The 26117-nt window shown below is 44.0% G+C and overlaps 1 protein-coding gene across 1 annotated transcript in view; it reads right to left on the bottom strand.

The window, feature by feature from the left end:
* Positions 1-997: 997 nt before the first annotated feature.
* The window catches only part of SSUH2 (ssu-2 homolog), a 257314-nt gene continuing 232194 nt past the window's right edge, over positions 998-26117 (bottom strand). The window contains exon 13 of the mRNA XM_084766759.1: positions 998-1128. The gene's annotated coding sequence lies outside the window, so the exon portion shown is untranslated. The remainder of the gene's footprint in view (positions 1129-26117) is intronic.

The following is a 26117-nucleotide window of genomic DNA, read 5'->3' as shown; positions in this document are numbered from 1 at the left end:
AGAGCCAGGCTATGGGGGTCAGGGGCCTCATGCCACTTCCTGTTTGCTCCCTGCTTCCTATATGCAGGTAAGATGTGACCTCTCAGCTTCCTGCTCCAGGTGTTTGTGTTTCCTGATATGCCTTGCTCAACACCATGGACTTCCCCTCTGGGATCATAAGCCAAAATAAACTCTTTCATTGTAAGTTGCCTTTGGGCCATAGTATTTTATCACAATAACAGAAAAGTGATTGATACCATCAGCTAACCACACACTGCTGCACTCCCAGGTTTACAGAAAAGCTCGCTAGGTATCCTGGCCCTATTTTATAGACATACATAGAACCCGGAATAACCATGCATCCATAACTACATCACACAGCTGGCACTGTGCCAACCCCGTTATAGTTGTCAGTCGTCTGTGTTGATTGTAAAACAGGAGCACTCACTCACAGGACATGGTGTCCTTGCTGGCAAAGCTTTCCCATAACCCTTAGGTCAGAAATTTTATCATTATTAATTTATCCCCTTGGATCTAAATACAAAGTCTTCTAGTAAACGGTAGAGATTCTAGGAAAAGAAGAACCGCATACCCCTTCTCTAGGGATGAAGGTCAAGCCCCTTAAACACAGTGGGAGGAGGGGGAAGAAGAAATAAGAGTCAAAGATGGAAGGAAACAGAATAGCTGAGAGCATGACAGGAGACAGCACCAGCGTTTATGGAGTGTCTACCACTTGTGTTCATGGGGATTGCCGTGCACTGCTACAAGATGCAAGGCTTTCTAGTTTCCTCAGACGCAAGGATTTCCAGGCTGAAATCATGCACAGAGAATCCTAAGCAGAGCTTTTTTTGTTATTTATACCACTTATTTCCTGTGATCATTTCCTGTGGTTTCCCCACAGTCCTATGTGGTAGACATTGGGAAGAGACTCAGGCCTGTGGACATTTATAGGACATGTGCCAAATCAACGAGATTAAAACACACCTGGATTCAAGGCCCAGGCTCCATCCAATGCAATCATGACAAGCAAGCCCATTGACTTCGCATTTTATCCAGCTGTCATTCCTCCTTCAAGCGTGTCAAGCACAATGCTGCAGGCTGGCCAACCGGTAAGAACTTGTTTGAGCAGAAGAGAGCCATGTTTGAAACCTGGCACGTTGAAAGTCTCCAATCAATATCAGCTTTAAGAATGAACAATCTGTTGGCGCCCCTTCACCGTGTGTATTTCACTAGCCTGTTTCACACAGGAACCTCCTCACCTGAGCCAGCCCATCTTTCTTGGTGAGCTCTGGGCCAATGAGAAACCCCATCTCACAAAGATAAGATGGATAGATCCTGAGGGGCAATACCTGATGTTGACACCTGGTATGTGAGCACTCATGCGCGTGCATACACACACACACACACACACACACACACACACACACACACACACACACAGACCACCATCCTTTTGATCCAATTATATGGCTGTCTATCTTGCCACACGAACTAAAATTGAGCTAGCCACATAATGACATCCATTATGTTAGTTGGTCACATATGCTTTTGTCTGAGGTAAAAGTTAAAGGGTACTAGGCCAGTTCCAAATAGCTAGAAGTATTACTTATCTCGAAAATCAGAAAAGGGGGCTCATGGCTTTGCTCATTTATGGCTCTTTTGTACTTAATTCTAAAGTAGGATATTAAAAAGAAGCACTTGGTAGATTATGAGTCCCATTCATATGTTTGCTGTTCAAATTCAAAAAGTGGAACCTGGGACAGTAGAGGAAAAGAGATAAGAACAAAAATGAGGTTTCGCCATCAACCTCAATTTCATGAAACCACTAGATGGCGCCAAACACAAATAATGCTGGCTACCAAGCAGAAAAGGCAGGGAACCTTGATGCTAAAGAATTACTGAACCTTGCCCTGGAAAAGCATTCAAGCTAAGCTATGTGCAGATGACTCTAGCCCAAAGAAAAACAGTTGTTTAACTGTCACTAAAAGAAAAGTATGTTATAGTTAATACTAAAAGAGTACATTAAAAATAACCACTTAAGGTGGGTTCTAGTTCAAATGCAACTCTGGTGTCCAAACATCTCTCCAGGACAGCATAGTTACTACCCCCACTTTACAGCTGAGAACACTGAGACCTAAAAGATTGTTTTCTGTTCAAGGTCATGAAGGCAGGAAGTGGCTGACCTTGGATTGATCCCATATCACTCATGACATCATGACATATACCTCAGGGATATGGCTGAAGGCCACTGTGCCCGAAAATCACCATAACAGTTCTGACTGATACAAGCATCTGTTTTCATCCCCAAGCTCCGTTATTCTAACCATAGATTTTACGACAGCTAGTGGAGGGGAGCAGTACTTCCCTTCTGCAAGAGGCAAAGGATGTTAACAGGAATCCCCTGGAGCTGGAATTACAGGTAGTTGTGAGCTGCCATGTAGGTGCTGGGAATTGAACTCAGATCCTCTGCAAGAGCAGCCAGTGCTCTTAACCACTGAACCATCTCTTCCGCCTCAAGATGTTGCACTTTTTGAGCGTCATCCCCCTGGCATCTTCCTCAAGCCCCTGGCTTCTGCAGCCTCTGTTCTACTCTCTGCTTCTGTATTCAGGTGCTTCCAGATTCCAGACAGAAGTGAGAACATGCCTTCCCTTTGACTCTGCCTGATTTGAATCACTTGCTGTGCTGCTGTCAGTTGCTCCAATATTATCGTGAATGACCGAAGCCCCTTCCTTTCAGGGCTAAGCAGTAATCCATCATGCACGTGTGGCATGTGGCACATAGGCTCTACCCATTTGTGTGCTGACAAACACTTCTCCTGCTTCCATTTCTTGCCTTGATGAGAATGGTGCACCGATGAACATGGGAGCGCAGACATCTCGTTCAAAACCTAATTACACATTCCATGGGGGAAATATTGGATCGTCTTGAGTTACTTTGGCTTGTATTTTATAGGGTACACTCTACTGAAGGGGCCATATGTGTAGATTTCATCAATGTGTTTCACCTCCCAACGTCATTTCTCACTGGATACCATGACTCTGTTGTGTAGTTATTCCTTTCAAATTGAAACATCTCCTCCTAAAAGGCAATGGAAGGCTCATGATACTTGATGAGCTACTGAAGCTTGCAAGGCTCACGAAGCTGGCGAACATGCTGGAGAGATGGGTCATTGATTCAGAGCACGGCTGCTCTTGCAAAGGGCCTGGGTTCAATTCCCAGCATCCAATGACTACTGTTCACACTACCTGTAACTTCAGTTCCAGGAGATTGTGGTGCCCTTTTCTGATCACTGATAGGCATTGCACACATATGGCACACATAAAGCCAAGCAGGTGACACACTGAAAAATGAATACTTTCAAAAATAGAAGCTCCTCCCCCTCATATCTCTTTGTGTTTCCTCTCCTGTTTTGTTCCCTTTCTTCAACCACTACCTCTGTCTATTCTATTTCCCCTTCCAAGCATCCTCCCTTGGATCCCCCTTGTTACTTATCTTCTTTGGGTCTGTGCATTGTAGTATGTTTATCCTGTACTATCTGGCTAAAATCCACTTATAAATGAGTGTATACCAGAGCCAACTAAGCAGGGCCCAGAAGAGCCTGCCAAGACTGAGGCACCAACCAAGGAACGTGCATGGACTGGACCTAGGCCCCCTACAAAGATGTAGCTGAGGGCCAGCTCAGGATTCATGTGGGTCCCCTAGACAGCAGGGACTGTCTCTGACATGAACTATCTTGCCAGATTTTCAATCACTTCCCCCTAGCAGGACTGCCTTTCCGGGCCACATAGGAAGAGGATGCACTCAGTCCTGATATGACTTGATAAGCCGGGGGGGGGGAGGGGAGGAGACATTGATGGAAAGGGGGGCTCCCTCTTCTGAGGAATAGAGGAAGAGGGTATGGGAGAAGAAGAGAAGGTGGAGCTGGGAGGAGAGGAGGGGCGGGGCTACAACCAAGATGTAAAGTGAATAAAGAAATATTTTTTAGAAAAGAAACAACAACAACAACAACAATAGAAGCAGCAGTTGGGAGTAATAGCTCAGTGGTTAAGAGCACTGGCTGCTCTTCTAGAGGACCTGGGTTCAATTCCCAGCATCCACATGGCAGCTCACAACTGTTTGTAACTCCAAATCTGAGGGATCGCACAACCTCACACAGATATATATGCAGGCAAAACACCAATGCACATTATAAATAACTAAATAATTTTAAAGGGCCAGATGAGGTGTCACATGCCTTTAATCCCAGCACTTGAGAGGCAGAGACAGGCAAATCTACAAAGTGAGTTCCAGGATATCTGGGCTTTATTAGAGAGTAATCCTGTCTCGGATAAAAAAAAAAGGGGGGGGGGGAGAAAAGAAGCAGCTCATTAAACCCAGGATTCTGAGTGCTAAGTTCTAAGATTTACGAGACTCTGCTCCCCACCTCCCAAGAGTTCCAAGGCTGTAAACGTTTGCTGAGGCAGAAGAGACTCTCTTCTCTTGCATGGAGCTACCTGCAAGCCGGCTAGGGAACTCCAGGGATGCAGCTTTTGGAGTCTTTACCCAAGCAGGGTGGACTTTCAGTGATGTAGCTGGCTTCATTATTCATGCTCATATAAGTAACCCCTCACTCACGTTCCTGAAGCAGCTCCCATAAATGCACTGTTTCACTGCACTAGACTTGGGTGAGATTCTTGCCTTGGTCAGCCATCTATGCCCTATCTAGAGTAAACAAAGGCCTGCTCACATCTCTCCCAGGAAAAGTCACATGATAATTTGTATGTGTATTTTGTCTCATAAAGTAAGCAACAATGAGAATACAAAAAACAAACAAACAAAAAAAAAAAAAAACAAAAAAACAAGAGGCATAGAATGCCCACCGAGGGCCACATTTGGCCATTGAGGTACAAGAAGGAGGAGGACAGTTGTAGCGTGGGGCGACAGAACAGAATCCTGTACCTAAAGGGAAAACTGCAGCACCCAAATCAGCTGTAACCTCACTCATACAGGCAAACACTCTCAGGAAGACCCAGAAATGGCCAAACGTGAGGCATGTGTTTGCTTTTACACCTGTTCCTGTAATGGAGAAGACTTTGCAAATGAGTCACAACAACCAGAGTTGGGGCTGTGTCCGAAAGAAAAAAAAAAAAAAAAAAGATAGTGGGGCAATGAAGAGGAGCATCCACTGGGGAATGACTTGAAAATTCATGCCACGGCATTTAAAAGATGAATTAAAGGCCGTTTGGAGAAAAGAATGCCCAAAAAACAGGAATGGTGAGTGCTAAAGCACAGACAGGTATAAGAGATATGAAAATCCCATAGGACTTTTTTGTGGGTGGGGCAGGGGGTCTGGTGCCCTGGGAAACTGGGACACCAGGAGGAGGCTGGAAAGGTGTTGCACGGTGGACTAGCTCAGTGTCAGGAGCCACTCCTCAGTGATGTGGCTAGTCTAGACCAAGATGTGTGCCAAGGGTAAAATTCCTTCCAGATTTTGGAGACTCGGTGGAAAGAGTGAAAGTTAAATAGTTGTATATTGTTTGCCTGTGGAGAAGATAATATTTGGGATATATTTAGCTCAATAAATTATACGGTTAAAGTTAGTGTCACCTGTTTGTTTTTACTATGTGAAAATGGCTACCAGATGATGGAGAGCCACATAGGTGGCTGGTATTTGATCTCAGTGCCTGCCGGTGTGTGTGCAGCATCCAGAGACATCATAAAGGGCCCAAGGCTTAGCTTGGGATAAGGGAGACATCAGAATTTCTGCCCAAAAGAGGGCTATTTTATTCCTGGAGGGTTTAGGATGTGGCAAACTGGGGGTTGAGGAAGGGCATTCCAAGCCAGGGAAGCTTTCTAAATCAGAAACAGGAAGCAAAGGAGAGAGAGTTATTTAAGAGAGAAAAACACCCAGCAGGTCAAACTTGCACTGCTGCACTGTGAAGCAAATCAAAGAAAAACAAACCGCAGGATCCCATTACATCCCTGGGGGGGGGGGGGTGAGGAGGTGGAGGGGGGGTGACATCCCTACTTCTCTACCCCCACCTTCCTCACCACCAGTAAATCACCAACCTTCCTGCCGGGTGTAAAAATACAAAGCCGAAAAGATCGCTTTCCACTCAGGAAAGTGAAGAGGAAATGCTTAAGAGAAGGCCTTACTCTTCTTGTTAAAGAGCCAGGAAGAGAACCCAAGCCCATCAGCCCACAGGCAGCAATCCCCAACAGTGTGGTCCTTTGTGCCTTCCTTCAAGCCCGCTGACAGGAAGGGCTGTTACCATGGAAATGGGCCCAGCCAGGAAGCACAGTGGAGCAAACACAGACAGTCTCACGGCCTGTTCTGTCCACAGAGTCGACCAGTTGGTAAATATTACACCAGGCGCATACCAGAGACACAGAGCAAACAATATGTCATCTGGGAGCTGCACTGGCCTGGCTCCAGGCTGGAGTGTGTTACACTGGGAAACCAACCGCAAAGCTTTGATCCCCTGTGACCAGGGGCATCACCCAGTAAGGTAGAGTGTCATCTTAAGATGGAGCACGACTGAATTGCACTTGGGATCTTATAATATGTAGCCATGTGGGCACCAGACTAAAGAGATATCAAGTCATTCTGACAAAAAGCAGGAAGTAAGTCTCTTTCTGTTCAGTTTTTACTTATCTTTACGAAGGCTGGCTGCTCTTGAGAGGACCCAGTTTCAGTTCCCAGCACCCACAAGGCAGTTCAGGACAGGCTTTAATCCTAGTTCCAGGGCATCTTGTGCCCTCTTCTGGCCTCTCTAGGGCACTTGCATACACTCGGTGCAAGTACATGCATGCAGGTAAACTACTCATGGGTGTGAGTGTGTGTATCCAGTGGTCAGCACCGACATGGCAACTCACAATCATCTATAACTCCAGTTATAGGCATTTTGATGTTGCCCTTTTCTAGACTCTAATAGCAATTTCACTTGTGTACACACACACACACACACACACACACACACACACACACACACACCAGAAACACATACATACACATAACTTAAAACAATGACAAAAACAAAATTAAAAGAAATTTAACTCTCTTCAAAAGTCAAGATGTTGTATATCTACAGAGTTCAGGGCACTCAGTGTTTAACTTGGAGTCTGACTTTGTATAATTTAATAATTTATTACTATATATTGAAATACTTATATTAAATACATAATTAATAAATAATTAAAATCATCCCATCCCAGCAAGCAAAGAATACATGAATAAGTACTTCCATTTAGAGATCGGGAATGTATGAGGTATTTGGCATTTCCTATCACTGGGAAATGTGTTTTATTTTTAAGCATACATTACTTACTGATGGAATAGGCTAATAACCAAACAGTCAAATGTTTCTAATGCAAAGAACCAAAAAAATGGGGGAAATGTTGAGCCTGAAAGAGAGAACAACAAAGCTAAGCTACTGGGTTTGTAACCCAGTGTAACCCTTGGACTGTGATGTCACCTCTTAAAGCACCAGGTCAGCCAAACAAAACAGAAATACAAGACATCCCTGACTTGGGACAACCCTTCTCCATGCTACCAAATTAGGATTTCTGAGGGATTGTTCCTTCCCTTAGTCTAAAATGAACCAAGTATCTTGGTTCATGACCATTTCTAATCCAAAGGACCAAGTATGAACAAACTTAGCAAGCATAATCAAGTGGTGAGTGAGTGTCTGCCATGCGCCTGGGACAGGTCCAATTGCTAAGCTTAGAGATGTAGAAGCAGAGGAGCAGAATCTCAGACAGCTGGGGGATAGCATTGTCTTGGTAGGAGCAACATTGGCTAAATATTATATATAATCTGTGGCCTATTCTTCCCCTAAAATATATCTGAAATAGCTTATATTTTTAAAAGAGCATAATGTTGTTAATAAAATAAATGCTGCACTAATAAATTCACACAAGAAAAAGAAAAAGAAATATAGCAGAATAGAGAACCCAGAATCTACGAGTAGCAACAAATTTACCTAAGCTCTTGCTAGTAGCCAAGTAGAAACACACACACAACACACACACACACACACACACACACACACACACACACACACACATACACACACTATAAAATTCTTAGTTTCAGAAATAGGCATTCTTATTTTAAAAAATTAAAGAAAGAACTTTTTCTAAATGAAAGATTTTCAAGGACCATTTCCAATGAACCAAAATGTTTCTGAGCAATTCCAACATAAGGATTTGATGTTTCCCTGAAAACTGATGGGGTACTTCTTCTGTTATGGTGGAGAACAAGCCCCATAAGAAGCTGGAAAGCTGCACATCGTAGTTACGAGAAGGAGGCACATCAGGAGTGTGCTGGGCAGGATGTGGGCACTCAGCCTTTGGGATTCAAGCGCTCTGGTAGAGACATCACCGACATCAATAATGGTCTTTGCTCTGCATCCCTGGGAGTGGAACAATTCCAGAGTTGTAGATAGCTTTCCAGGAAAAACAGAATGGAAGCTCTCCAAGACCCAGAAAAAAAAAATAAGAACAATTCCTTTTTTGGAGAGGAAGAGCCACACACATGTAAAACATGGAGAAATGCAGATCTGTGTTTCCTCATGAGATGATGACTCCCAAGGCAATAGATGGTTCCACTACCAATACCCAGAGAAGGTCACTAAACAAGGAGCTTCCCTCCAAAGGATTGCTGGGGGCTAGGGAAAGGTTCGATGGGTAATGTGATTGCTACCCAAGCAGGAAGGCCTGAGTTCAAGTCTCAGCACTCACACAAAAAGCCAGGCATGTTAGTGTGCACTTGTCATCCTACCCCAGGTCCACAGCAACAGATGGAACCTTCGGGCTTGCTGGCTAGCCTGTTTAGCCACATAGATGAGTTTCAGGATCTGTAAGAAACCCTGACTCAAAAACTGAGGTAGAGAGCAATCATACAAGACAGTCCATGTTAACCTCTGACCTATATACTCAGGCATGTGGATGCATATGCATATACACATGCACAAACACATATGCATGCACTCATGCGCACAAACTTGCACGCACACACATCACACATCACACACACATACTCAGAGAAGAGGTGGCTGAGAATTTTATTTAACTAACTCAGAACCCTGCCCCCCCCCCACAGAATGACAATAAAATTGCCTTAAGAATATACATAAATATGGGCAGTAGGAAGACTGGAAACTTAGATACAAAGAAAAGCAAGCATGGTGAAGTGGTGTTCCCCCTTAATTCTGTGTCTGGAAGCTTTTCCGGTCTTGGATGACTCTTACAAAGCCATAAAACCGAGCAGATTAATCATGTGTCTGTGAAGTTCTTTTGTGGGAGACAACAGAAACAGATTTGGGTTAAGTGAAGCAGAGAAGGAATTTATTAAAGAACACAGGGTAACTAAATGTGAGGGTCAGAAGAAAACTAGGAGAAATAAAAAGGACTCAAGAAGGAGAGACCAGAGCATCTAGGGTTTGAAAACAAAGTCATGGCCAGTGTCTTCAAGATGCAGCCTCATCAGCCAATCAGAAACCATGGCTCTCTCAACTCCAAAAAAATTCCTTATAGCACAAATGCTTGACAATCCAGTGTGGCTCTGAAGTTCACCCTCTGCACAGAAGGCAGGATACCTTGGCCAGAGGTTTCAGTGCAGGTGATTTTCCTGCCAGGGGACATCTGACACTACCTGGGGACATTTTTGCTAATCACACTTGGGGGACATTGATGGGTTGCTACCACCAGAACTACTGCTAAATATCCTGTAGTACACAGGACTCACACTCACTCCAGTAACAACAGTGAAGACTGAAGCCTTGATGCTGACCCCGAGAGAGCACACAAGAGGCATCTACTTATTGGAAAGCCAAGATTTGCAGTAGACGCCCCTACATCCCCCAACCCCTCTACCCAGACTTCCTGGAGTTCCTGGGACTCTGGAGTCACTTTTTCCCCACCTCTGCTTTGCTTTTAATCATACTGTTTCTACCAGTTGCCACACACATCTTTCTTCAGAGGATAGTCCTGGACCACTGGAGCCACTTGGGAGCCTACAGAGCTAAGTTTTCCAGGAGTTTAAATGTACAACAGTGAGTCTGTGCCAAAGCAGGAAGCCCACTTTGTCTTGCCTCAATCCAGGCATGAGTGTGCATGCCAAAGCTCCTCCAGTGGATGCTAAGACTTGGTCAAAAGGGTATCTATGTTCAGTATTTTTACATGCTGGCTCCTTCTACCAACTCCTCCCTCCCTTCCTCCCTCGCTCCCTCCCTCCCTCCCTTCCTTACTTCCTCACTTAGTCACTCCTTTTCTCCCTTCCTTCATTCCTTCCTGCCTCCTTTCTTCTCTTCCTTCCTCCTTCCCTCCCTCCCTTCCTCCCTTCCTTCCTTTTATACTTTAAGAAAGCATCCTGGCCTTCAACTGGCTAAGCATCCAAGGAGAGGATAACCTTGAACTTCTGATTCTCCCACCTCTACCTCCCAAATGCTGGAATTGTGGACATCTTGCACCATGCTACTTTAGGTGCTGTTGGGAACTGAACCCAGGGCTTAGTGCACCTTAAGCTAACACTCTCCCAACTGAGCTACATCCCCACCCTCCCAACACTTTCTAAATAATTCATTTGTACCTAAGTCCCTTCTCAGAATGTACTTTTAAGAAATTTGACCTAAGACAAGAAGTTATTACCAAAAACAGAGATGTAAAGGGTGACTGACAGGTAAAAACAATAGGCACCCACCATTTAACTCTCCTGTCTTGATTTTCAGCTCTCTCCTGGATCCATGATCAAGTGCCCCAAACAGCTACTACCCAGAAACAGACCCCTCACTAGAACTAGATTCAGGGTTCCATGGCAGAAGCTTTTTAAGCATTCAAAACAGGATAATGGTTTCTGATCACCAACAGCACAAACACCAGAGTCACCACAGAAGCCACACAGCCCATGTCAGCCATTCAAATGGCTACAGTCAGGTCACCCAGGGAGAAACAAAGGTGACACAGAGCGGGAGTCATGCTTCAAGTCTCGAGAGAGAAGAAGGAAAGCAGAGGAGGAACCTGGTCAGCCGGACTGGAGTTCCCCAAAACAGTGGGGCAGCCTCAGAAGGTGACTGCCTCAGGAGTGAAATTGAGAAGGGTCTGGGCTGTGGATAAGGACTTAGATGTGGGCACGAAGCATAGGCTAGCACAGGAGACTAAGTCATCTTCACAGGTCAGTGAACAAAAGCCTCCACATGGAGTTAAATCAAAGACATTTAAGGAGATGTAGAGTGGGGCCTCTCAGAAAGTTGGTCTGAGTGTGAGAAGGGAAGGAAAGGGAAGGTTTTAAAAAACTATTTTCACAGCCAGGTGTGGTGGCTCACGCCTTTAATCCCAGCACTCGGGAGGCAGAGGCAGGCGGATTGCTGTGAGTTCGAGGCCAGCCTGGTCTACAAAGCGAGTTCAGGACAGCCAAGGCTACACAGAGAAACCCTGTCTCAAAAAAACAAAAACAAAAACAAAAACAAAAACAAAAAACCTATATTCACTTCTTGTTTCTCTGCCTTCTCTCATCCTGCATAGTAATGAAACCAAGGGCTATTTTGATGATTAAGGGTGCATTCTTCTAAGACTAAGAAATTCCTTAATCCATGGATTAGGTGTGGATATTTAAATGTTTTAATGTACGTATGTGTGCCTACGTGAATATGCATATGCATTGACTGCCATTCTCACAGCCAACCTTAACTTTTGAAACACAGTCGCTCACCAGCTTGGAAGTCACTAGTAAAGTTAAGCTGCCTGGTCAAAGCACCTCAGAGGTCCACATGCCCCTGGCTTCCAAATACATCAAGCATCCTTTCGGTGCTTGAAAGGCAAGCCCTTTATGGACTAATCAATCTGTTCAGCCGGGATATTTACAGTTAACTTACTTAAAATGTAAGACAACTGAGAACTCCCTGGGCTCTACTCATAGCTTGGTAACTTGATAAGGTTGCCCATTTCACCCAGACCACCAAATCGCTGTTGATAAACATGGGTCCTTCCAAATCTGGGAATCTTTGCTCTATCGTGTGGAAAGAACAATCCTAGACGCACCTTCAGTGGAGTCTGCAGGCCCAACAGCTGCATAGCCACGTGTCTCAGTGGGTCTGCACTAACCCATGTCCTCCATCAGGGGAAGAGAGTCTTCTGCCTCCAGTTCTTGGTTTTTTGGGGGGTCTGCTTGACCTGCAGAGCTATCCCAGCCATGGTCATGTCCCTCAAAGATAAACCTATATCAAGAAAGGCCTGACTATTTCTACAGTGTACAGCACAGCTGTCCTTTTGTGGTCCAGGGAGACAGATTCCAGGATATCTTGTGAATACCTGAAACCCAGCATACTTAGATGCCGTGTATGAAATGGGAGATATTTGCATGAAACTTGCATGTCTTCCCATACACTCAAATCATCTCCGGCTGGCTTAGACTACTTAATACAGTGTGAATGTTATGCAAATAACTGTTTCGCTATCTTGCTTAGAGAATCAGGATAAGAAAACATGTATTTAAATAGTCCATATGGTTGCACTAATTCTCTTATTTCTGATTCAAACTTGGTTGCATCAGCGTGCACATTCTGCAGACATCAAGCCACCCCCCAACACATACACACACACACACCACACACACACACACACCACACACACACACACACACACACACACACACACACACACACACACTATTTCTTACCCTCCCACTGGAATGAACCATGCAAAACCCCTCAGCCTATATTCCTCCCTACTCTGTAAGTGGAGTTGATGCCTAACAAAGGAACAAAGCAAAGCTGCACATCTAAGGATCTGCTTCTTAAAAACCCACATTAGGACAGCCCGGTGCTCTGGGGGGTTTGGCAAAGGTGGGTAGGCAAAACAAAAAGATGTTGTGAGGATTTGATTACAAAATTATGCCACTTAACAGTAATACTAATTGCTGGCAATTAGAGTATACTTCCCACATGTGTGATGTGGCAGAATGGGCCTCACGCATTAGATCATTGAAGTACTACAGTACTCAGTGTTGCAGGGGCCATAAATACAGGTAAAGAAACAGGCACCGACACCTTGAGCAACATGCCTCAGGGTGCCTGCCTCCAGAGTCTATATTCCTTCTTATCCATCCATTCACACCATCACTACCCCACTAGTCTGAAGTGGTTATCTCTCCAGGCTTCCGTTTCTTCTTTTATGTGATGCTTGGATAGGGCACCCCCTAGAGCTCTGCAAAGCCACTGTTGGGTGTTCTTGCTCAGTGTACCCATAGTTATGGAGTGGGTAAAAGGACCAGGCCAAGAACTCAGAGATCACTGATTCCACCATGCACAGAAATCTTTGTGCTGCTCTGGTCTGGCTTTACAGAAAGAAAGGTGGAGGGGGGATCTGAAGGAGGTTCCAACCCTGCTTCACACTCTTTGGAAGCAGGGGGAGACACTCTAAGCACTGTACCCCAACACCTTCTCCAGGATGCAGAAAGAGACCCTCCTGACTTTGCACTTTCAAACAGCCAGGCATTGGATGCTTACACGGTCTATTTGATCATTTTATCTAACGGAGAGTAGTCTCCTTCCCAAGGTCACAAAGGTCACCATGTCTGGATGGGCTCAAAACCCAGCAGGCTCCATAAGTACTCACCATCTCTGCCATGGTTTGTATATGGCTTGAGTTTGTCACTCAGGGTTTATGCATGGAGAGTTTGGTCCTAGAGGTAGTGTGCTTAAAAATGGGGGCCTAGTAAGAGGTTCTTAGATCACTGGCAGGTGTTCACTGAGAGGACACTAGGGTCAATTATCTCAAGAAGCATTTCAGAGATGGACAAGGCTCTCCCTACCACCCCTTGCTCTGACTTCCAGATTTCCCATGTAACCCCTCCTTCTTACAGGTGTTTCCACCATGATGACATCATCATTAGGCAGGTCCCTTTTCTCATTTATGGAACGAGCCGATGAACAGCGTGAAGACAGGCAATGCCAGAAGCACAGTGCCAGAGACGGTAAAGTCATAATACAGACTTAAAGAGCAGGAGCAAGATTAGAGACGATGATCAAAATAGTCACAGAATCCATGAGGGTCACTTAGAAAGGAGGAGGAGAAATCAGGGAGGAAGAAGGAGGAAGTGGAAGGAGAGGAGAAGGAAGGAGAGAAGGAAGATGAAAAGATCCCAACCTTCCATGAGCCAGTCACTGCACCCAGTGTGTCTTGTAGACTTAGTCTTCACATCAGCCTGGTTAGGGAAACAAGAATCATTATGCCCACTCTACAGATAAGCAAACTGAGGTCTGAACTCAGAAATATGACCCTGTGCCAAGAGGTAATAGAATGTGAACCATGGTACCTCATACTACCAGCTGTCTCACTATAGCTGGCGATACAGTGCTTCCATGGCAACGGTCATGAGCATTTGAGATGCTCATTCCAAAAGGCTTGCTGCATCTAATGAGTTGACCCTGCTGTCCTCTGAATTAGAAGAAAGCCTAGAATTAACTTCCCTCAGATAAGAGCCTTTATAAATAGTTTCCACGGAAGGGCCCTGCTTTATTGGAAAGGTCGGCGTGAGACTGGTTGTCACCCAACTCTCTGTTGACATTTCCTTTTTAAAGAACATAGCATACATTCTTGGGTAGGACTCAAACATTCCTACATTTTGCTTTCTTTATAAAACTATTTATGGAAAAATACCCACATGATTATTGGAAACAGTAGGTGGAAGCCCAGAGTTCCTTCTCTCTCTGTGATGAAGGCATCAAACGTCAGCCCTCCATAACCCTTAAAGTAGTTTCTCTCTGTCCTGCTGGTCCTAAAGACCTTTCAGATTCTCATACTGATATGTGAAAGCTCAGAATAGATGGTTCGAACATAATGGGGAGTGTGCTGTGCAAAGCATTCCATGTGCACCTTGCATTGAAATCTTGCACTGACCTTATGACCCAAGTCATCCATTAACCATATTTTCTGGTGGTAAGTAGGTCACAGAGCACTCTGCCCTTATGAATGGATTTATCCATTCATAAATGCAAGGGTGAATGAGTTCTTGACAGTATAGTTGTGTTATAAAAGCAAGCACTCTGTGGCCTTCTTGTTCTCTGTCACCACAAGAAGCCACTGCTGTTAAGACGTTAAAGCAGGAAGACCCTCCCCAGATGTTAAGAGAATGCTGGCTCTATTCCTTTGGACCTTCCAGCCTCCAGAACTGACAACCACATGCACTTCTATTCTCCAGACACAGTTTGGCCCCCAGGTATCTTGTCATTAACTCTGTCACCAAGTGAGTAAATGTAAAGGACTCTTAAACATAGCTCTGTGTGCACTCAGACCAGGATTCCCAGACTGACTGGAAGTCGCAGGAAGTCACTAACTAAGAGAACCACATGCATGCAGGAACCCGAGGAAGCCAGAAGTGGGCATTGGATCCCCAGGAACTGGAGTTACAGGCAATGTTAGACTACTATGTGGGTGTTAGGAACTGAAACCTTGTCCTCTTTTTTGCAATAGGCAATCTTTTTTTAAATATATTTTATTAATTTATTCATATTATATCTCAATTGTTAGCCCATCCCTTGTATCTTCCCATTCCTCCCTCCCTCTCGCTTTCCCCCTACTCCCCTCCCCTATGTCTGTGACTGAGGGGGACCTCCTCCCCCTGTATATGCTCATAGGGTATCAAGTCTCTTTTTGGTAGCCTGCTATCCTTCCTCTGAGTGCCACCAGGTCTCCCCATCCAGGGGACGTGGTCAAATATGGGGCACCAGAGTTGCAACAGGCAATCTTAACTGCTAAGCCATCTCTCCAGCTCCTCACCTGAGAAATTTTTACACAACCCTATATACACAACCATATAAAGTAAGCATGGGGATCAATTACCAATGAAGCATAGAGAATTTTATTTTAAAAGCATACTTTGATAAACGTATAGTTTTAACATTTATTAAAGATAGGTTACGGAAAGTTGGGTGATAGGGATGAAGGCATGAGGTAGAAGACCTAGAGAGTTTGTTGATGCAAGGAAGATAATAAGATAAATCAGTATTAAAGGTCATGTTCACCCTTTAGGGGGCTAGATAAATAAGTTTACAGGACACATAACATGTCACGCCCTCTGCTTTATAGTAAGTTGGATTAATCATTGTTGGAATGAGTGAAATTGGTTAATGATGAGACATTTGGGAGAAGGAAATTAGATTGTGGGAAACACAATGACAACGATAACAACCAGAAGTCCCATTATTGTAGGGTAATGAAGGAGCCAAGAAAATTTTCCTTCATTTTGAGTCTCATGGAGCATTGGCTTTTAGTGATTCTGTAAGTTTAGGAAGTCAAGAAACTGGACAAATTTGGAAAGAAATTTTTTAATTGAAATAAAATAGAAGATATAATAGTTGAGGACAGGACAGTAATAAACCATGAAGTTGTGTCTAGTGGTGGCATGTCATTGTGGAAAAATGTGAGTCAGAGGAAGACAGCAGCAAGGGCAGGTGTAAGCTGCAAGAAACAGAAAACTAGCACTCAAAGTGGCTTCAGAAAAGAATAAGTTATATTTAATGGCTCATATCACAGAGAAACCCATGCTTGTCTGGCTTCAAGTTTTCCTGAGGGGACAGTTTGTTCAACAACAAACAATACATGCAACTATGCAACTGCAAGAGTGGGTTCGTAAGTTGACATCATCTAGTGACACCATTGCCGACTTAATTTTTATAGGCACACTCTATGACATTCACACAAAGATTGAATCACCCCCACAGTGCATGTTTGGCATCCCCACTGTTAAGATCTCTAAAACAGTACTGAAAGAAAACAAACTCTCAGCGATGTCCCAATTCATCTCTTGATTCTACTTAAAGAAGACAGTGCCCCAACAACTACAGGCCTACATCCTTCATAGCCCACCAACCTCAACAAAAAAGGGGGGGTTCTTCTTCCATCTCCTAGCATAAGACCAGGCTCTATAGCTTCACACAGATTACCTGCCCTTCCTTCCAAAACAGGCTAAGACTAGTAAGGTAGCATTGGTCAAGAATAGGTCACGTTCATCAGGTCTGCCTCATATGACCTCCAATGACAGAAAAGAGAAGAATCAGGTTAATGAGAGACAAGGCGGAGGGGATCCTGTGACAAGACCAATTACATGGAAAGGCTGGAGGTGAGCTGTGGCTTGGCTCTGTCACTTTCTCTTGATTCCTGGTGATTTTTCTTTGGCAGGTAGAAGTCAACTGAGAAGTCTATGCAATTCCATTGTCTTCTCTCTGTGCTAAACAAGAATTCATTCCAAGAATGGGAGACCGGGAGCAGGGCGGGTGGATGCAAAAAGACATCATGTTTTGTTAATGAGAGCTGACAGTCCTGAGATGATCTCAGTGGAGAAAACTTCCCCCAACCTAGGGAGACTGTTAATGAAGTTTTACTTTCCACTGCCCCAGTGAAAGAAAAAAAAAAGCAGCATGAAATTGCATTCTTTGCTTAGACGGACACAAGTCCAGATAGGGAAGGTTGGGATGGGGCCACAGCAGAATGAATGCAGCAGGCAGATTGCAACAATGACAGACATAATCAAGAATGCCAAGATGACTGAGATCTCGGAAAGGAACGGGGTTCAGTGCCTGAGTGGTTCTGTGGAAGAAAGAACCCACAGGAGGTGCAAACGTGAGGTCTCTCCTGCATGAGTCTACAGGACACATAACACGTCACACCCTCTGCAGTGACCACATGATGAACATAGAAACGCATGCCATGAACATTGATTGAGGCTTAACCTCTGGCCCCACTCAGCCTCAAAGGCCTTTGCCCTTGATGTTCAACACACCTGCATCTTGCACCACTTTCTCAGTCTCCATCTTCAGGTCCCACTTGAATGTTTCTTTGTCAGAGAGGTCAGGCCAACCACTGACTTCACAAGGCCTTCTGTTAGTTACTTTTCTATCACTGTGATAAAGCACCATAACCAAAGAAACAAAAAGGAGAAAGGTGTATGGTGTCAGAGGGCTAGAAGGCACGATCTGGAACAGCAGCTGAGAGCTCACATCTTTGATCACACACACAGGAAGAAAAAGAAGAAGAAGAAGAAGAAGAAGAAGAAGAAGAAGAAGAAGAAGAAGAAGAAGAAGAAGAAGAAGAAGAAGAAGAAGAAGAAGAAGAAAACTGGGAATAGTCTTTGAGCTCTGAAAGCCTGTGACGAACTTCCTCTGGCAAGGCCACACTCCTAACCCTCCTCCCCAAGCAGCTGCAGCCAGGAACCAAGTGTCCAAATGCCAGACTATAAGGAACATTTATCATTTTGATTTCTCATCAGACTGCCATTTGATACTTGCTTAATGACATGTGCATGGCCTGCTTCCAATGCAACTCCATAAAGGCAGGGTCCTGGTCTAATCCTAGCTACCAATAGATGGCCAGCAATCGATGGTCACCAAGGGATAGTCTCTAACAGCTATTAGCCCTCAAATATTTGTCGTAAATGTAAATCAATCATCTCTGTTCTCTTCTCACAGATGTTTGAGCTACACAAGACTCTTTTCTAAGAAAAACCTATTTTTATTTTTTATTTACATGTATCTATGCATGTAACATGTGTGAAGTCACTAGATCTAGAGTTAGAGGCAGCTGTGAACCACGTGGAACTCATGCTGGGGATGAAACTGGGGTTCTCCTGAAGAGCAGAGAGTTCTCTTAACCCCTGATCTATCTCTCCATCCCCCTCCAACAGACACTTTAGTGGGACTCTAAACCCTTGCACAGGCCATTCCTCAATCAAAGGCAGACATGCATGCCACCATCACATGTCTGGACTACCCGGTAAGTCACATTCCTTCTCCAAGGCCACTGTGGCCTCCTTTGTATAGCTTACCTGGCATCCTAGCTCTTCTATCAGAGTAGATGATAGAACAGACACCCCAGAGACAGTCAACCTTTGCTCCAACACTTGCTAACATGGGTACTTAGGAGACTCTTTAGCGTTTCAGGGCTTATGTCTTCATGTGAAAAATGGCCATAATAATAACATCAGCTGCTAGTAGTTCTCTGAGAACTAAATGAGTTAAAGTGTTTTTTAGCCTCAGCACCTACTACATGGTAGGACATTACATTAGTGATAGACATGTCTGTAGCATCATGGTTACGTTCCTCGGGGGACTGATTACAAGCTGTCTCTCCACATTCTCCTGACTTGCACTTTGCCTCGCACATAGTAGGTACTCAACTCGTGAGCGCTGAGTTAAGCTGGATGCCATTCTAGCACTGCCCAGGCATTCCATGCCTTCTACAGATATCCCATGTGGCTCATGTCACCCACACAGAGAATCTAAGAAGACGCCTCACCAGCCATGAGAATATAATCACACTCCACGTTCCCACCACAAAATGAATTGTTTTCTGCGACTTCTAGCCTGTGCCCTCTGCCCTACAGGCCCATGTTTGTTGGTGTGAACCATCAAGGGCAACTACAAAAGACAGGCAGGAAGTAGCACTGAGATGGTATCTGTCACTCTCACAGATGGGTGCTTCACAAGCTGAACTTCTTAAGTTATTCAGAAAACACAAGACCTAAGGCCTCAGCTTTTTGCTGCCTGGAACTGCCAACACCTCCCCTCTTCAGCCTCAACGACTGTGTCAAGTTTAAGGTCATGACCATAGGCCATAGAGGAGCCAGATATCCTAACAAAATATTATTTGCTTCCCCTAGTTTCTGGTGCACTCAACAGAAGCCTTTAGTCTAGTTGGGTCTTGCTCCAGACTATAACATCACCAGCACCCCGGAACTAATTATTTTATCAGACACCTCAGTTGGGTCCAGCATTGGCTGTGCGAGTTCTGACTCTGCTTTCCTTATTCCGACATTATGAATGTGTTTCTTTTTAAAACTCTGTTTTGGTTGGAAAGCTCTGTATGTCCTCACTGAAGTCTTCCAGAATTTACTGGCACCTAAGGAGGCCCCTTAAAAAGTCAGTGGCAACAAATGAAATATACCTGCACTGGAGAGACTTGACAGGCAGGAAACATGATGAACAACATCAAGCAACACGGTGATGGAATGGGAGGAGAAAGTGGCGATGGTCCTCGGCTGCAAATGTGCCACTCAGGGACCACTCCTCATTCAGCAAGTGGCTGTTTACTTGGCTGGTATCCTCCATTCCGTGGATTTTAGGCATGTTTGTGCACTCAATGGGAAAATGGAAGAAATAGGTCATTGAGACCTTTCATTTTTCTCATTCCTCTCATGTAAACATGAAGAAATTAAAGGGCTACTAAGTCAAGGCAGCCCAAGGAGAGTTCAATCCTGCACCCTGGCCATATCTCTGTGCTTGATGCTGCTTTCTGCTCGCGCAGTGGATGAAAATAGTTCTTTCCATGGCAACGCCACGTAGAGATATGGCAGATTTTCTTTAAAAAAAAAACAGCATGCTGTTTGTCTTGAATCTGAACCAGACTCTCCACTTCTGTCTCATCCATAGTCACACCAGTGTTGGCAATTTCCATCAAGGTCATTTAAGGATGCTTAGTTACCTTAACCAAAAGATTTTGGTCCTGCTTCTCCAGCCCTCCATATTACACTGGTCCTGAACGCTTTTGCAAAAGCTTTTCCTGCTGGATGCACACCGCTAAGTTCTCAGTTTACTGTGCACAGCTCCCCACCATTGTCCTGCCTCCTTCTACACTGTACCAAACTTACAGTTATAAAGCAGCAATGAAGATAAGTTTATGGTTGGGTGCTACTACAACATGAGGAACTATATTTAAGGGTCACAACATTAGGAAGGTTGAGAACCACTGCCCTGTATCCTCATATCCTGCAAGAGATCCATGCTAATGCATCTGAACTGCTTAATATAGGCACTTAAATGTACTTAAATGTATTTGGCTTTCATGACAACCTGCTGGTTCAGCCTGACTTCATTACCACATCCGTAAGCTGGCACACGTGTATGCAGAAATACATAGATAAATATATCTCTTCTTTATCTAAGCAGCTGGAAAATAAAGTCAAATTCCCTGGGGGCCCAAGGACAGAACTGACAAGGGGATGTCTCTTGTTAAATGAACTTTACCAAATTGTCTCAAAATAATTCATCAGATTTATTCATAAGATACCTAAAGCATCTCTTTCCTCTTACTGCAAAACCGCTGTCGAGCTGAAGTCTGCCTTTTCCATTTATCCCTTCCCCACTCCATAAGCCACTGAACAGAATGAAACCTAGAAACCCAGGTGAGAACTTTCCATGACACCAGGCCATTAGGCAAATTCTGACAATTCATTATTTCTGGTTAGTTCAAGATCAGGAAAAGGTGGACACTGACCTCAGTTCATCAGAACAGGTTCACTACAAATGCCCAGGCATAATGAGCCACATGAGAGAACATGCTAGCCGCTCTTTATAGAACACTCCTCCACACTGTATGGGTGATGAAACTTTTAATGTTTCAAGAACCAAGGAGAAAAGCAAAATACTACTGAGAAATTTCAGGCATTTCAGGTACTGTGTTTTGTCCAAAGGGGAAATGGAAGTAGAGTGTTAATCCCTGTGTGGTGCACTGTTTAAGATTTACATAACACACACACACACACACACACACACACACACACACACACACACATACATTCTAGCACACACATACAAATACATTCTTAAAAAGAAAAAAAGAATCACTCCTCATCAAACCTCTCTTTGCAACAGAAACCATCACACACACACACACACACACACACACACACATCACAGTCAATCAAAACACAGGGCCATAGATCCCAGACCCAGAGGATCCATCTACAGCGCAATGCCTGCACCTAAGCTTGGAGGTCATTGCTGAGGAGTGAGTGGAACAATTGTAAGAGCCAGAAGAACAGTGAGTTGCTGTGAGACTGTGTCTCCTGGAACTGTGAGAGGCTAGACCCATAAAGCCTCACCATTGTGACTGCCTAAACATGAGCTGAACACAGACAATAACAATAGGCCTAATACAGACAGGGGCTCAGGGAGCCCAGGAGGCCTTGAACCTACGCAAAGGTCTACAGGCAACTAAACAGTGCCGAGAGTGAGAGAAGTAGTCTTCCCCAGGAAAAAGTTCACCAGTTGGTTATCCAACACCAAATGGTCAGCCCCAAAGTGATACATACAAGTAACAATATGAACATTGAGCATGTTCTATTTATGCATTTTTCTATGTGTTTATATCTGTATGTATTATGTATGTATGTATGTATGTATGAATAACAATTAATGAAATAGGCAATGAATGTGAAAGAGAGCAAGGACTCATATATGGTATGGTTTTGAATGAGGAAAGGGAAGGCAAAATGATGTAACTATGTCATAATCAAAATATAAAAAGATATAGCTAAATTAAATAAGAAGAATAACCAGGTCATGATTGGCTCTGTCTTCTTTCCTCTGGTCTAAGAGGAGCTTCTCCTCCATCATCCTGAGACCCAGAGTAGAGATAGTTAGGGGCAGAAATACATCTGACTCATCTAGCTGTATGGCACTTTATTCTGTGAGGCACTGAGATTTTAAGGTTGTATAATACTTGTCTCAGTTAACTGACTATTTGACATGACCTAGAATCATGTGGGAAGAGGATTGCAGTTGAGAGATTGCCTAGATCAGATTGGCCTGTGGGAGTGTCTGAGGAGGATGGCCTTGATTGTTAATTGATGTCAAAGAACCCAGAGCCCACTCTGGGTAGCACCATCCCCTAGGGGAATGGTCCTGGACTGTATAAGAAAGCTATCTTGGCATGGGGCTTCCTGCCACCCCGCAAGCAACAACACCCTTTATAGTGTGTTTGGCTTTATAATGTGTTATAGCTCTGTGTCTTTGTCTGTGAAGTGAACTGCTTGGTCAGAAGTAATGATGTATGTAATAGCAAGCAGACCTGCCTTCCAATTCCTATGTTGGCTTTTCCCAATAAAGGACTGAACCTAGAATTTTAAGCAAAAATTTTTAAAAAGTCTCTTCGTGTCATGGTATTTGTCACAACAATAGAAATGAGGCTAGAACTTTGCATCAATATAATGTAGCCTACTTTGACTAATGGACTCTAATACACATCTGGTTTTTGTGTAATGCCCCAAATGTCAAACAAAAAGATTAACAGCCATCTCTTAATATAAGCATTAACACATTATAGCATCAATCATATTATTATGGTGTTTAAAAGTCATTAACGCCTCCCCCTTGCTCTAGTTTGGTAACAAAGTCTCCCAGGACATGACTCTGGCTTCCTCACCGATCATTTCTTGTTTTACCTTCTCATTTGCATTCAATGGTCCATCATGCTAATCTTCTCACTCTCAAATAAACATGCTATCTCTGCCTGTGCTCCTATTCGGGATTCTCTGGCCAGCCCACCTTTATTCTCCTTTGCATTATTCAAGCTTTTTTGCACCCTGCAGTGAGAATTATGGCTAGCCCCACTTGTTAGGTGCAATCTTTGAAGCATGTGTTTTCTTTCATAATAATTTGAAATATTAGATGTGTTTATAGGACTGCTTAATGAAACCACTTCCCCAGCTAGGCCATATGCTTCCTGGCAAAGGGGATTGCATCAAATTTTTCCTACCACCTAGACGGCCAATTGCTTAAACATGGTAGATATTCATGGTACTTGATGGATGAAGGAATGGTGAATAAGGACCTTTTTCTAGTATTTGGCTCCTTACAAGATTTGAGAAATAAAGTAGCTGTTTCCATTAAGCAAGAATTCAGAAAACTCTCCTTATTCAACCTCTTAGGTCAAAAAACCCAAGCCACCATATTACTGTCACTGTTTACACAGGTACCTCTGCATGTCACCTCCTCCACTTAGGCCTTCTGGCCATACAGATAATGAAGCAAAATTCAGAACTCCTTTGAACACAGGCTCTGGACCAAAAGTTTATAAGAGGAATGTGAATACTCAACAAGCAGGGCTGGTTTTCCACAGCTCACAGTTAACACGCTCATGAGCTAAAATGGACTGTTTGTGTTTTGGAATGTGTGTGGATGGTGACCAGAAATGGAGTACTGGATGCTATTTTCTCCCTACGGCCGACTATGGCTTTAGGTGTCCCAGGGGCATGGCTGAGCAGTTTCATATAAACAACCCCAGAGGCCCAGAGCAGGACCCCTCTGTTTTTCTAGGCCACTGGTCAAGACATTGGCTGTGCCACTGTTCTTATGGACATGGGTTAGAGGGCAAAGGCTGGGCCAGCTGCCACGAGATGCTCTGTGATCAGAGCCTCTGCTTGTAGTTTCATGAAGTTCTCAGCTGTGTCCTAGAAAACAGCCTCGTTCTCTCTCTTCTTTGGGTTCAAATCCAGCCAGTGACTAGTGATGTGAAGTTGAGCATGCCACCGCACTTCTCTCAGTCATAGTATCTTCAAATAGAAGGTGAGGGGGCTAGGGAGATGGCTTAGACAGTAAAGAATTTGCCTTGCAACATGAAGCCCTGACTTCAATTCTCAGAGTTCATGTAAAAACAGCAAAGCATGGTAGCATGAATTTGTAATTGCAGCACTTGAGACATGGAGACTGGTGGCTCCCCAGATCCACTAGTTACCCAGTCTGGCCAATTAGGTGAGTGTCTGGCCAATGAGAAACCCTATTTCAAAACTCAAAGTGGCTGGCTCCTGAGGAATGACACTAGAAGAAATATCACACACACACACACACACATACACACACACACACACACACACACACACACACACACGTAAGCAAAACTCCTCTCCACATGCAGGCCTATTAAATTATGCAATGTTTAGGAAGCACCTACCCTGTAGCAGGCTTTCATTGACAGTCCACATCTCTCCACTTATGTTTGTGAGTTTTCTCATGGCTGACAGCAACAATTTAATGGGGACACGATTTTGACCCATCATCTCTGAAGAAGTAGTTCCTCATAGTAAGGAAGACATGGGAGCACCGAGGATCTGTCCATGGTGGCAGGAGCATGTGGTATCTGCATGTTAAATCTTGGTAGTCCAGGAAGCAGAGAGTTCAAGTCAACACAAGAATGTGACATAGCCTTCAAGGTCTATCCTACATCTTGTAGCCTCACCTCCTAAAGGTCCAAAGACATTTGAGACTCAAACTATAAACTATCCCTAATCCTTCTTCTGATCAGGCAGTAGAATCAAATCCTTAGGCTCTATAAGTCACAGGGTATTCTAGCTTATTCTATTGCTGTGAAAATTCACTGACCAAAATTAACTTGGGGAAGATGATGTTTTTTTTCAGCTTACACTTTCAGGTCACAGTCCATAATCAAGACAAGCCCAAGACAGAAACTCAAGCAGGAACTGAAAGGAAACAGTAGAGAAGTGCTGTTAACAGGCTTGCTCTCTGGTTCATGCTCAGTAACTTTCTTGTACTGCATAGATGCACCGACCTAGGAATGATGGCGCCCACAGTAGACTGAGACTTCCTACTTTATTTGGAAATCAAGGCAATGCCCAACAGAAATGCCTATAGGCCAATCTGATTGAAGCAATTCTTCAACTGAGGTTCCTTTTTCCCAGGTGACCCAGGTTATATCAAATTAACAATAAAAACTAACCATGACAGAGTATGAGGCTGGGCCTGAGGCCTATACCCACACTTTATTGGAAGGGACCAAGTTTTAGCTTCTGTGTAAGAATGACAGTTAGGGGTGAACTCTATGAAAATGAACATAACATGGTAGAAATGACCAAACAGTAATTAATGGCCCACCTCTGTAAAAGCATCCCCTGGAGCCAAGCACTGAAGTACATAATTTATACTCATGTTGAGAGTATTGACTTAGTAAATTGTTTATCTTTACAACTACTCTAATAGACATAATAATACCTTCATTATTTTGTTGGTGTGTGTGTGTGTGTGTGTGTGTGTGTGTGTGTGCGCGCGCGCGCGCTTGCATGTGCGTGCACGTGTATGCATGCGTGTGCAATTAAATACCAAAGATCAAAGATCTAGCTTGGGTATCATTACTCAAGAGCCATTCACCTTCATTTTTGAGACAAAGTATGGTGGGTTTTGACCCTATAGCCTCAAGTATTTGATCACCTGATGTGCAGTCAGTAGCACTTTTGGGGTACGTATGTATAGGAGGTGTGGCCTTGCTTGAAGAAGGATGCCATAGGGAGAAGGGGGTCTAGAAATGAAACGTTCCCCACTTAATGGTTTTAGAAGTTCTAGAAGTGTTAGGCTATGGAATCTAGATGGAAGAA

This window comes from Acomys minous (genome assembly GCF_964271855.1).
Source record: "Acomys minous genome assembly, chromosome: 17".
Taxonomy (NCBI): domain Eukaryota; kingdom Metazoa; phylum Chordata; class Mammalia; order Rodentia; family Muridae; genus Acomys; species Acomys minous.
This window is presented reverse-complemented; position numbering and strand designations above follow the sequence as displayed.